Source organism: Bos grunniens, chromosome 5, assembly GCF_055505025.1.
Source record: "Bos grunniens cultivar Pamir isolate PY7600 chromosome 5, Bosgru_T2T1.0, whole genome shotgun sequence".
NCBI lineage: Eukaryota > Metazoa > Chordata > Mammalia > Artiodactyla > Bovidae > Bos > Bos grunniens.
In genome coordinates this window covers 47,973,181-47,987,945 of record NC_141169.1, presented here as the reverse complement: position 1 = coordinate 47,987,945, position 14,765 = coordinate 47,973,181, and the positions used below count along the sequence as shown (strand labels likewise).

The 14,765-nt window shown below is 39.6% G+C and overlaps 1 protein-coding gene across 22 annotated transcripts in view; it reads right to left on the bottom strand.

Moving 5' to 3' along the window:
- The window catches only part of GRIP1 (glutamate receptor interacting protein 1), a 754,369-nt gene that overhangs the window by 253,049 nt on the left and 486,555 nt on the right, over window positions 1–14,765 (bottom strand). The gene's annotated exons all lie outside the window — the stretch shown is intronic.

Here is a 14,765-nt window from a genome sequence, read left to right as displayed (position 1 = left end):
ATCTCCTTTGACCAGTAAGAAAACTAAGGCTTATAGAGGTTAGTTCAAAAAGCATCTTAAAATAAAGGATATCTTTCTGGGTCTTTTAAGGGAATACACTGAAAACTGAGTCAATCTATCATTACAAATCTGCAGAGTCCAAGGGAGTCAAGACCTTGGAATGGTTTGGTTACTATCTCATGAATCACAGAGCAGGACCTGCTTTTGCCTCTCATTGTACTTTTGTACGTTGTATTCGTTGTACCCAGGAATCAAACTGGGGTCTCCTGCATTGTAGGCGGATTCTTTACCAACTTAGCTATCAAGGAAGCCCCGTTGTACTTTCAGATGTGATAAAAGACGTTCTCCAACAGATGGAAGTCACTATGGGAGGAGAAATGTCTGTTCTTAGCATTTTATTAGGAATCCCATACAGAAAAGAAAAAGCCAAAAAACATTCCTGCAAAACCAAATTTCCATGTCAGTTCAGTTCAATCGCTCAGTCATGTCTGACTCTGTGACCCCATGGACTGCAGCATGCCAGGCCTCCCTGTCCATCACCAACTCCTGGAGTTTACCCAAACTCTTGTCCATTGAGTCAGTGATGCCATCCAACCATCTCATCCTCTGTTGTCCCCTTCTCCTCCTGCCTTCAATCTTTCCCAGCATCAGGGTCTTTTCCAATGAGTCAGTTCTTCGAATCAGGTGGCAAAAGTATTGCAGTTTCAGCTTCAACATCAGTCCTTCCAATGAACACTCAGGACTGATCTCCTCTAGGATGGACTGGTTGCATCTCCTTGTAGTCCAAGGGACTCTCAAGAGTTTTCTCCAACATCACAGTTCAAAAGCATCAATTCTTCGGTGCTCAGCTTTCTTTATAGTCCAACTCTCACATCCATACATGACTACTGGAAAAACCATAGCCTTAACTAGATGGAACTTTGTTGGCAAAGTAATGTCTCTGCTTTTTAATATGTTGTCTAGGTTGGTCATAGCTTTCCTTCCAAGGAGCAAGCGTCTTTTAATTTCATGGCTGCAGTCACCATCTGCAGTGATTCTGGAGCCCCCCAAAAATAAAGTCTGCCACTGTTTCCACTGCTTCCCCATTTATTTGCCATGAAGTGATAGGACTGGATGCCATGATCTAAATTTCCATATACATTGGCTGAATTTACTGGGATAACTTTGAAAGTAGTAGACAAAGAAAGTGAAACTTCCTATTACAGTAATGATAGTAAGATGGGTGGCACAGCTAGTGTTTCCTTGGGTGTGGGCTGGACTGGGAAAATCATTGCATCTGGGACTACTTTTTAATTCATTTTTGTTCCCCACAAAATATCTTATCCTTTTTAGGTGCCTAATAAGTATTTGTTCATTGACTTTTGCTTACTGCTTGGATAAAAGAGATATTACAGGTAATATTCAAACGTAACATGGAAATTTAATAATGAGAAAAAGAAACAGTACCTATACACAACCTGACTACAACAGCAATACTAAAGATGGGCTTCCCTGGTGGCTCAGATGGTAAAGAATCCACCTGCAATGCAGGAGACCTGGGTTTGATCCCTGGGTTAGGAATATCCCCGGGAGAAGGAAATGGCAACCCATTTCAGTATTCTTGCCTGGAGAATCCCCACGGACAGAGGAGCCTGGCGGGCTACAGTCCACGGGGTCACAGAGTTGCGACATGACTGACTGAGAACACACGTATAGCGTAGCTCTGTTTTTTTTGTTGTTTTCCTTCATTCACTAAGCATTAGAAAGAGGTGAAATTTCTCTCTCTTAATACAAAGCCATTGGTTGTGGCCACCTGCCTTTCTACAAGGACAAATGACACTATTCCTGTCACTATGAGACTGGTGACACATCGTAGCTTGGCGGTTCCACCATGTGAACTGGCTGAATCAGAAATCTCCTTCCAAGCAGAGGATTGTCACTGGTGTGTTTTAAGGTGACAGAACTAGAGGAAAAGTGGAATGAACAGGGATTAACACGGAAGATGGGCCAATGCCTGGTTAGTATTTTACATGTATCATTTTTATCTCATTCTTGTATAATCTTATGAGGTAGGTTGTCTTTCCTGGAGAAAGTCAACATGGAAAATGACATGAAGTATTGCACAGGGGCAGTAAGTCTCCTGTCTCCCACGAGGCCCTCTGAGGTAGCGTTCAACTCCTTGGCAACTTAACCCTGGTTATCCTTCAGCCCCTCTGTCTTGAAGGTCTAGAAACTTGCTTTGTTAGCTCACCCAGCATGGCCCCATTTCTCAGCAGTGAGAAACATGTTTCTAAACTGAGAAGACTGGTATATATTGAGATGGATGTATATATAATGAGAAAGCTGTCATGAGTGTAAGAATATTCACTGTAAGCCAAACTACATGGGAAACAAAATATATACAGAAGGTTGCTTGGTAAGGAGGGAATGAAACAAAAGGAGCTATATCTAAACGATAGCAACGCTGTTGAAGCAGGAGCCCTTGCAACAGGAACAGCTTGACAACACTCCTCTATGTTAGGAATGATCTAAGTATTGGAGTTGGACCTCTCGAAACAATTATCTAAGATTTCCTCTCCTCCCTGAAACTGAAAGTCACTGTTGTGTCCGAGTCTTTGCAACTCCATGGATAGTCCATGGAATTCTCCAGGCCAGAATACTGGAGTGGGTAGCCTTTCCCTTCTCCAGGGGATCTTCCCAACCCAGGGATGGAACCCAGCTCTCCCACATTGCAGGCAGGTTCTTTACCAGCTGAGCCACAAGGGAAACCCAAGAATACTGAAGTGGGTGGCCTATCTCTTCTCCAGAAGATCTTCCTGACCCAGGAATCGAACTGGGGTCTCCTGCATTACAGGCGGATTCTTTACCAACTGAGCTATCAGGGAAGACCATCTCCTCCCCGGATGGTGCCAATATTTTCTTCTGTGATCCTCCTTTCTGGTCTGCTTCCAGTGAGAACCAAATCCTGTTCTTATGAATACTTTCCTTATAGATATATATTAATATATCTTTATAGATATATATTATTACATTTGAGCAGGTTGCAGTAAAGTCTTGCTTTTTAAGTAGTTATTTGGTCTCATGTTGAGGAAGTGGTTTTTAAGCTTTTTGAATCATAAACTCCTTTAGAATGTTTTGAAAGATAAAGAGTTTCTTTCCAGAAAAAGCCATGTTCACAAATATAAACATACATTATTTCCAGAATTCTAGAAACTCATGCTTCAATTCAAGGTTTAAAATCATTGCTTAAGATAAATTTGCACAGTGCTCTGATCCATTACATATTGACATCGGGTGTAACACTCAGAGTTCCTGGGATCTATGATCCTTATGAATTGGTATCAATTTCACTTCATAAATAAGAAAACTGAAGCTCAAAGAGGTGCAATGACTTGCTCTAGGGCCAGTAAAGGGCAGATTAAGGAATTTATCAATGTCTACAGTAGGTATAAGACTACCTTTTTAAGATTACTCTTTATAAGTGAAAATCGCATCTCAAATTCAAAAAACCAAAAAGGAGGGAGTGGAGAAAGAGGGAAATGGGAAATTTTATAAATTTTGAGCATCTAAAGAGGGTCACATGTTGTTTCTTTTAATCAGTAAAGACTAGATTAAGTTATGATTATCCCCATTTTATTGAAGAGTAGAAATTACCTGAAGTTAATAACTTGCTCACATTTTCTTAGCTATAAGAAATGGATGGAACTAGAATTTGAACAGGAAGCTGCGTTTCAGAGGCTGTGCTATTATCTACCCTGTGTTATGTCTGGTCACAGCCTGAGCATTACTGGCTTCATCCGTCTCTACTGGGCATCTCAGAGTGAAGTTGCCAGCAGAGTTGAGGATTACCATCTTGAAGGAATTCTGAACCTTCAAGTTCAAGAGAGTCTGAGTCCAGGGTGACCCTCAAATGATGGGATGTAGGAGATGCATATGCTTTCATTCAGTATTTCAAAAAGATGTGAAATGGTTTATATTTTACTTCAGAAATGGTCCATCTCTGCATTTTCCTTTTGGATTGTGTTACATATTTGATTCAGCAACAAAGACTTCTATTCCTCTAGTAATAAGTAGTGATTAATCACAATCACCTGTCACACTTAATTTAGCATTCAATTCCATGAAAAGATTGTGCACACGCTCCAAGGTGAAATCTACATTTTAATGTTCATAGATAAAGAAGTATAGCAGTATGTGTTACATTTTTTTTCCTACTATGAAAATAATTTTCAGGAATTTAGACTGTTAAATAATCATTCCTTTTGTGAGACTAGCTCTAAAGATACATATAAATTTTGAAATCTATAGTATTACTTAGCAATTTTAGTGCTTTACTTTTTGCAGCCAATCATGGAAGACTTGCTTTTATAGCTTTCTCTGCAGAGTCATCTTAATTATAGGGAAATTCTTTTACAAATGGCTATCCATTTACAGTGCTTCAGCTGGAATCTAACATTGGTTTTATTGGAAATGATGAAAAATTACTCTTCCTGGGACACAGAGTTAAGAATTACGATTGGAAGTGAACTGTGTTCTTTTAGCTTTAGGAAAATTTAAAATATCCTATTATTTCCTTCTAAACAGTTTATCCCAAGAAGGTGTAGTAAAGCATAAACCTTAAAGATTCTAGAAAAGCTTTCAAGGGGAAAGGTATCATACCTTATGTGATTCAATCAACACATTTAACTAATTCATGAGTTTCACCCAACTCACAGCAATAGGGAGCAAGCCTGGATTAGAAGTCCATCTATGGGCTGCCATGGTACCCTTTCAGTCTCACTCTGCTTTGAATATTATTTTCTTCTTCTTCTGTTATCCAAATAGCTCACAAGGCTGGGAGAGTGCTCTAGCCCTAAGGACAGGAACTTCTTTGAGTCTCTGTTCATATTAATAGCATTCATGACACCCTGGCACCATGTTACATATTCACTTGACTATTGTCTTTCTCCTAGAAAGAATATAAGTTCCATGAGGGTAAAGAATCTGTGGGCTGTAATAGTGTCTGGTATATAGTGCATGTAGGCATGCTAAGTCGCTTCAGTCATGTCCAGCTTTTTTGACTCCAAGGACTATAGCTCACCAGGCTTCTTTGTCCAAGGGCTTCTCCAGGCAAGAATACTAGAGTGGATTGCCATACCTTCCTCCAGGAGATCTTCCCGATCCAGAGATCAAACTCTTATCTCTCATGGCTCCTGCACTGTAGGCAGAGTCTTTATTGCTGAGTCACCAAGGAAGCCCGTGGTATATATAGTAGGATTCAATAAATATCTGATAAAGGAAGTTTTGAATTTAACTTAAATTTCTCACATAGCTCATATTTTATTCTCTAAGATACCATGTTTACTTTACCTAGAATTAAAAAACTAAATATCTTAATATCTTCTAGGTATAAGATTTCTTAAATAAGAAGTCATAGAAGAAAAAAAAAAGATAAATTCTTCTACACTTAAGTTGTGTTTTGATGACAAATGGAATACTAACTAATGGAATATTCTTCAGCCTTTAAAAAGAAGGAGATTTTGACACATGCTACAACATAGATGAACCTTGAAGATACTGTGCTAAATGAAAATAGGTCAAGCACAACAAGACAAATATTGTATGGTTTTACTGTATGAGGTACATAGTCAAACCCATAGAGATAGAAAGTAGAATGACTTTTGCCAGAGGCCGGTAGAAGTGGAGGATAGAAAGTAATTGTTTAATAGATATGGAGTTACAGTTTGAGAAGATGAAAAACATTCTGGAAATGAATTGCAATAACAGTTGAACAACAGCTCCCTAGTGGCTCAGTGGTAAAGAACCCGCCTGTCAATGTAGGAGACACAGGTTTGATCCCTGCATGGGGAGGATCCCCTGGAGAAGGTAATGGCAACCCACTCCAGTATTCGTATCTTAAACTGATGTGCAATTTCCCAGAGCAAGTGTCTATCACATGATATATATCAATGATATCTTTCAGAGGAGTATAGGGGCTTCACCCAATTCCCAGTATTGTATATTTTAAGCTGGGTGGCGGGCAGGTGGATGTCTTATTATTCTTTAAAACATAAATATTTACTCTGCATACTTGTACTTCACACAGACTATTTATTAACAATTAAATAAGTGAAATTAATGACAATATGCAGTACCCAAAGCATAGAGCTTAACTATCTTTCATCCATTTTGGTCCAAAAATTTTGTTAAAAATTTTATGTCTCTCTCCTTGCTAGGTTCTTATGCTTTCTTTTTTTTTTCAATTTACAAAAAAACATACAGAGCTTAAAAAAGTAATTTTACTGAACTTAAAGATCTCAACTTTTATTTTGTCCATTAAAAAAACTGAGCCCCCTGGAAGCCAATCTGCCATGAAGAGAGTGAAATCCTCCACTGATTTTAAATTGTTATACAATTTCCCCACGTAAGTGTCTATCATATGATAACACGAGAGAGAGAAATGGAAGATCATAAATAAATAGAGTATAAAACTTCAAGTTTCAGGGCATTACTGGGACAGATAACTAAGCAAGCATAACTCTGATATAATAAATTACTTGAACTGCTTAAGAGAGTGGGCTACATAAATCTTCATTTTACTAGAGGAGCTGCAGAATCCAAATGTACCATAAAGAGTAAAAAATCTCTTTTGAGTGCTAACTGAAACTCCACATCAGATCTGAAAAGCCGAGGGCCATTAAGATACATGCCATAAGCTTACATACACAACACCAAGAGCAACCTCTTCCTCTTGGTGTACGAATGTAGCTGTCCATGTGAAAGTAGAGTTATTTGTGTTATGGCTGGACGTGGGAGTGATGGTAAGATGTTAGCAAGAGTGAGAGCCAAGAGTTAAAAAAACAACATGAAAACTACCAAGAAATGCCCTGTTTTACATTTTATTCTACCAGGGTAAACAAATTATTCTGGGTACACTGACAATGTGACATGTAACTATTTAGTTCATATTCATCATTGTATTTAATACCCAAATAACATCCTTGATAGGTATTACTTTTCCTATTTTATATATGGAGGGAAGGAGGGAAAGAGAGCGAAAGAAACTTCCCAGAGAGACAGTGCAGGTAAATGGGCCTGTTGGAATGCAAACCTAGTTCACCTCACTCAAAGTCCAGTACCTTGGCCATTATACTCTTTATGACTGCCTTAAAATATAGTTTCTAAAAAAGACAGAAAAAATAATTAGTAAGACAAGAATCAATCAGCCAGGTTATTAGCTTTTCCCTCCACTTTAAAGGTTTTTCCTATCTTTGGGGCCATATTTCCACTCATCTACAAGTTCTTTCTAAGATGAACCAAGGAAATAAAATATGAAACCAATCTGTCAATTTATATTTAAGATGTCTTAGGATCCCTCCCCTCCTCTCTTTTGTCTGTCTTTCTCTTCTTTCCTTCCTCCCTTCTTCCTTTCCTTCCTTCTTTTCTTTCTGTCTCAACTGTATTCCTATATCTTTATTTACAACACACATAAAGTGCAGGTGGTATACTGCTGGTCCAGAGTGGGAGCCCTGGGGTAAGAATATCTGGTGACAAATCCAGGGGCAATACTTACAGCTTTGTGCCTTTGGCATTTTACATAACTTCTCTGTGCCTTAATTTCTTTGTAAAATGGGGATAATATCTCATAGTGTGTGACTGTGAGGATTAAATAATATAATGTATCTAAAGCACTGAGTAGTTTCTGGCACATAATAGGAGCTTAACGTTAGGTATTACTATTAGTAGTAAATGAACATATACACACATACATATGTACTGCATCAGTTCAGTTCAGTTCATTTGCTCAGTTTTGTCCAACTCTCTGTGGCCCCATGGACTGCAGCACTCCAGGCTTCCCTGTCCATCACCAACTCCTGAAGCTTGCTCAAACTCATGGCCATTGAGTCAGTGATGCCATCCAATTGCATAGATACTAATAAATGTTAGCTATGACTATGACTGATATACTGATATACACAACTATTTATATTATTATAATTATTAATTAAATGTTATAATTATATATACAATAACAATTATTGTATGCAATATGGTTATGTCACTAGTATATTAGTTACAGTCATGCTGCTGCTGCTGCTAAGTCGCTTCAGTCGTGTTCAACTCTGTGCAACTCCATAGACGGCAGCCCACTAGGCTCCTCTGTCCCTGGGATTCTCCAGGCAAGAATACTGGAGTGGGTTGCCATTTCCTTCTCCAATGCATGAAAGTGAAAAGTGAAAGTGAAGTTGCTCAGTCATGCCCGACTCTTAGTGACCCCATGGACTGCAGCCTACCAGGCTCCTCCGTCCATGGGATTTTCCAGGCAAGAGTACTGGAGTGGGTTGCCATTGCCTTCTCCAAGTTACCATCATAGCTAGCATTTATTATCATTCATATTACTTGTTAGTACTTCAGTTCATTTCAGTTCAGTCGCTCAGTTGTGTCCGACTCTTTGCAACCCCATGAATCGAGCATGCCAGGCCTCTCTGTCCATCACCAACTCCTGGAGTTCACACAAACTCATGTCCATTGAGTCGGTGATGCCATCCAGCCATCTCATCCTCTGTGGTACCATTTTCCTCCTGCCCCCAATCCCTCCCAGCATCAGAGTCTTTCCCAAAGAGTCAACTCTTAGCATGAGGTGGCCAAAGTACTGGAGTTTCAGCTTTAGCATCAGTCCTTCCAATGAACACCCAGGACTGATCTCCTTTAGGATGGACTGGTTGGATCTCCTTACAGTCCAAGGGACTCTCAAGAATCTTCTCCAACACCACAGTTCAAAAGCATAGTATTTATTAGTATTTATACTCTTATGAAAATATACTAACAGTTGAGGATACCACCATCAGTGTACTCAGGCCTTGGAGGAGAAGACAGGAGCACAGAGACAAGGTCTCTGGGCTGAAAAGGATTAGGAAGACTTTCTGGACGAGGCTTGAACTGGGTATCGAAGTGTGAGTGGGAGTCAGATATTCAAAGAAGGCCTGTGTGTTGGGGAGTGAGGGTATTTCAGGCAAGAGAGAACGGCATTAGTGAAATTGCACAGCACAAAACAGCAAACTGTATAGGGTGGTCTGAGGGCAGGATATCCGTGTCATGGGGCCAATTACAGTGCAGCAGTCGAAGTGGAGATCAAATTGAGGTGAGTCCACAGGGATGGGGTAGCAAGGAGAAAATGACTCTTTCAAGTAGGCAGGCTGTGAAGAGATTAAGTATTCGTTCTAGGAGTTAGAACCATAGAAAAGACTGAGTCATCATCCAGTATAAAATGTCCACTTGAACTGCAATCCAATTCTTAATTTTTTTAAAATATGTTCCTGATGTTATTTCTGTATAATAGTGGCAATTAGCATTAAAGAAATATTTTTCCAAACAATAATAAATTGTGATAATAATATAAAAGATGATATAGAACTATATGTACATATTCTAGTTATGAAAGTCTATAGCTTCAAAGACAAAAGTTGTAGAAAACATCTGCACCAATTATCCATGCTGCCCTTTTTCTATTAAAAATCACTACACATGAGAATGAGCAAAATCTGTTTCCTCATGACACAAGGAAGCAGGTGGATTTTGTACAAGCATAGTTATATCAGTAATAATTAGAGTAGAAGTTGGGACAAACTCTAAGGAAACAGAATTAAAGAGTGTCATCCCTCTTTCTGTCAATCCTGAACTACCAGTAACCTCTTGAATATGTGATGTGCCTTTCCACACACCCATGGGCGTCTCTCTAGAATGTTAGCCCTTCACTCTTTTTGGCCTGATATCTTCTATTTGGCCTTCAAAATTCAGTTGAAAGGTCATTTTCTCTGAGAGGCTTCTCCAATCTTCCAATCTGCTTTTGCTGCATATTCTTTTGGCCTCAGACATAATGCATTCTTTTATCTTAGTACTAGCCACACTGAAGTACAATTATTCTTGAGTTACCAATAAACTATAATGTTCTCGAAGGCAGGCATTATGGTTCTTTAGATCAGAGACCCCTAATTCCAACTATATTACTTAGAGCGTATTTGACACCAAATAAATTCTAACAGTTTGTAGATTCACCATCAGACAAGCATAGTTTGAAAAATAAATTTATCACTCTTAGAATAACAAGAGACTTTAAAAAACAGATTCCTTGTTTTTCCACCTCAAAATTATAAATAGATTATGTGGCAAAATGCTCTGAGACACCCAAGATAGGACAGAAATTCCAGACAATATTTCTCAAAGTTGCTGTGGGGAGTATTAAGAATTTTTCCTTTCTTCTGTCCACTGAAGCTCTACTTTGGCTTTCCAATCAGACTACCTTCCATCAATAGTTACGATTTTTCATTATTGTGAAAGGACAACTCTCTCATCCACGAAATAGTCTGTTACAAGCACTGCTGGATTATTTTCTCCACATATGAGCATTAAAAACTAAAAGAGGACTATTCAAGGGATAAATGATTCAAGTGAAAAAAGCCATGGAAAGCTTTGCCATTAATCTTTCAAGAGAACCTCTCTCTGCTTCTCCCAAAGCACATTTTCCATGCTAAGGGAAAAAAATTACTTGAATTTCAAGGCAAAAACAGACAAAATATTGCCAGGAAATAGTTGCAAATCCCACTGGGAGGAAAAGGTCCTTTTATTGAATTGACCAAAAGGTTCATTTGAGATTTTCCGTAACATCTTATGGAAAAATCTGAACAAACTTTTTGGCCAACCCAATACTATAAGAACAGAAGACCACTACAGTGAATTGTGCAATGAAAAAAGCCAGTGCAAAGAGAGGAAATAACTTTTTTAGAGGATCATCCACATTTCTGTACTGTACCTAAGATGTGCTAGAATAGGCTGAGTACATCTAGCAGATGCAGTCTCATCTTCCCACTCCTTTTAGACAAACACAGCTTTATCTGTCACATTAAGGTAGGAATCCTTCAGGGTTGTTTGTCAGTTTTGTTCAGTTCACTTAACTCTGCCAGGTTCTGTGAAACAGTAATAACTGAGACAGTGTTGATGCCTCAGAGAACGAACTCAGTGTTGATGTGAGTTCAAAGATCCGCACAGGTCCTACCACCAGCTGGTGGGGGCTCTGAGAAAACTGCAAAATATATGAGGTGAGTCTTACATGTGAAACATGTGAAGTGAGTTAACATAGAAGCGACTCTTACACGGTAACATGTGAGGTGAGCCTTACATGATGAGCCGAAATGAGTCCCACTGACTGAAGAGGTGGTGGGCATGGGTCTCTAAGAGGTTGCCCCAAAGACATCATCAGTTGAGAACTTTGTAAGACCTAAAAGGATTCGCAGGGGTTTCCCAGGTGGCGCTAGTGGTAAAGAACAAGCCTACCAATGCAGGAGACGTAAGAAATGCAGGTTCGATCCTGGGTCAGGAAGATCCCCTGGAGGAGGGCATGGCAACCCACTCCAATATTCTTGCCTAGAGAATTCCATGGACAGAGAAGCCTGGTGGGCCACAGTCCACAGGGTTTCGGAGTCAGACAGAACTGAAGCAACTTAGCACACAGGCAAACAAAAGGATTCTCAAAGGTGTTGATGAGATAAGCCATCTCTCTTCCTCATTTCAGACATACCTTAGAAGGTTCTCAGTGTCCTCAAGCCCTGGCAATATGTAGATCATGTTCAGGTTGATCTGATGAAGAGGAAGTAAATAGTACCACTTTCTAGTCTGAGTAAGAAAATCACAAACTAGATTAATGACAACAACAAAGATGCAGGGGAGGGCAGCAGTTTCTGTAGGGGCCATGCTGTAGATAGGACAGGTACAGCCTAGAACTGGAAGGAAAAAAATCATGGAGTCATAGTGACACACGATATAACCAGAGCAGCAGTACTTCATCCGCTGCTTCATTCTTCAACAAGAGGTGACTTTGCGTCCTCAGTGCGAGCTTACAAGGGGGGCTGACAAGGTAGACAAGACATCAAGGCAGTCCAGTAGCGGGGAGACCAGGCAGTGAACAGGGTCTAATAAAGCAGAGTACATGCTGCCCTGGGTAATCCTGCAGGTGCTAAGAGAAGACCCAAGACGAGCGACTAAACTGGACTTTAGGAGGAGAGAGAGAAAAGTGAGGTCAGAATGAAGAGTTTACCACAGAAGGGGAGGGGAAGGAGGAGAGAACTCCAGAGAGAGGAAAGAGAAGGTGAAAGGTCCAAAGGCAAGAAGCGGCGAGTTAGCTCACAATGGGACAAGGAGCGCAGCGTGCGGGCAAGTGTGCGTGTGTGAGTGTGATGCATGTGAATGGTGTGCATGTGTATGATGTGTGTGAGTGGTGTGTGTGTGTGGTGTGTGCATATGATGTGGTGTGTGTATGATGTATAGCATGTATGTTTTGTGGGGTGTGTGGGGTGTGTGAATGTATGTGTGTTCTGGCAGCAGAGATGAAAGCTGAAGCTGGATCAGTAGCTCCTGCAGCACACACGCAACAGAGGCAGATTGTGCTTTAGAAGATGCTTCTAGCTGCAGGGTGGAGAACAGGCTGGAGGGGACCAGGCAAGGCCCCGGGCGCGGTTAGGAATTTAAGTAATCTGAAAACAAGCATTTAGAAATCATCAAGATTGATTCTGAAGTCCATCTGGAAGAATAAATGAAAGAGAACAAGCATGACTCCTTCTAAGCCCTCCACCCTCTATTCTAGTCAAGACACAAAGTCCATTGTAAAATAAAACTACTGTAATTAAAATAGACTGATAAAAGTGCTGAAGTGGTATAGACAGATGAATGGAACAAAAAGTCAAGAAATAGCCTAAATAAATGGGAATTAGGTTATTGTTAAGATGGCAAGTAGCATCCTTTTAAAAAATAATTAGAAAAAATAATAAAAATAATTAGGCTTTCACCATATCTAACAACAAAACAGATTCTAGGTAAAGATTTAAAAATAGGTACAGAATTAAAAAAGGTAAAAATAATTACTAAGCAATTCACAAAAGAAGAAAAGCAAACACTAAATAAACAAAGATACCAATTTTTACCTAGCAGATTGGCAGTGATTTAAAAAGCTCATAATATCCACAGACAGTGAGATTACAGTAGGGAAATAAAGATGCTTCTATTCCACTGGTGAGAATATACAAAATTGATATGTCCTTTCTGGAAGATGATTTAACAGTATAAAACAGATGCTTGAAAATATACCATTTTACCTAGACACTCTATTCCTAGGAATTTATCTGAAGGAAATAATTGAATAACCACACAAACGTGTATATAATGGTGGCAATTGCAACATTTTGAATAATAAAGATATGTTGCTGTTTAGTGTCTAAGTCATGTCCGACTCTTGCAACCCTATGGACTATAGCCCGCCAGGCTCCTCTGTCTGTAGGGTTCTCCAAGCAAGAATACTGGAGCGGGTTGCCCTTCCCTTCTCCAGGGGAGCTTCCCAACCCAGGGATCGAACCCGTGTCTCCTGCATTGCAGGTGGATTATTTACCACTGAGCTATCAGGGAAGCCCAGTAAAGATATTAATGACCACTAAAATGTGATGAGAGAGACAATGAATTCTGTAAAGGTTAAGAATTATTTTAATGACATGAAAAAAATGACGTTCATAATATATTGGCAATAAGCAAGGTTGTGGTACTGTGTGGATATTACAATTCTATTATATATTTGTACATAATATATACAGTCGTGTCTGACTCTTTGCGACCCCGTGGACTGTAGTCCACCAGGCTCCTCCGTCCATGGGATTCTCCAGGCAAGAATACCAGAGTGGGTTGCCATTTCCTTCTCCAGGGGATCTTCCCAAACCAGGGCTCGAACCCAGGTCATCTGCATTGCAGGCAGATGCTTTAACCGCTGAGCTACCAGGGAAGCCCCTATTATACATTTGTACATAGAAAGGAGAAATTTACATAGACTCACCAACAGTTGCTTTCTCTGGTTTTGGGATTATGGTTGGTTTCTGTTTTTGTCTTAGGTGTTTTATGAAATTTTCTTGCCAAGAGTATATATTACTTTTATTATCATGAAAAGTACAAACTCTATGTCCCTTTGCAAAGAAGTGTCAAGAACAGCGCTGAGAGTGGAGTCAATAACTCAAGAGGAGAGCAAGTGCCTGCATCACACTCCAAGCCATTGACAAGTGCCAGCTAGATGGTGTTTCCTCTCTGGATTCAAGGAGAAACACTGACACAGAACAACTCTTTCTACACCGAACCTCAAAAGAAGAATGAAAATCCTTGTCACGAAAACCAGCAGCGTTACTGAATAAATTACAATATATTTTGCACTTCAATTGCATAGATAATGTAGACACTCAAACCGCAGTTTCAGAAGCAATCCCCACATCGTGTCTGCCCATTTATCAAACCATGTCAAATACCATAGTCAGTACAACTTAGCTTTGAGGAATATGCTTTTTTCTGGTGTGGGACTACGTCCCATTCATAGGAATCCTCACATTACTCTGTCTTTTCACTTATGAAACAATAAGAAGCTGTTTCATGTACTCTAACTTTACATATCAAGCACTAATATGGTAGATATCTTTTTCATAATAATCTAAGACTGAAATCAATAAATACCACCTTACTTTTGTAACACAATATTCTTTTGTACACATAATCTAAAGCCTCCAACAAACCATGCTCAGTGGAGAAGCAGGCATTTTTACTATTATTATTATTTCTATATATATAGAAAAAACTTACTATAAGAGTTTATTTTCCCAAGGGTTTCTCAGTCAATCAGCCACAATTCAGCTTCACACCCAGTATTGCTTTCATAGTGGCATTTTTTTTTTTTGGCTGTGCCCCATGGCATGTGAGATCTTAGCTCCCCAACCAGGGATCGAATCTGT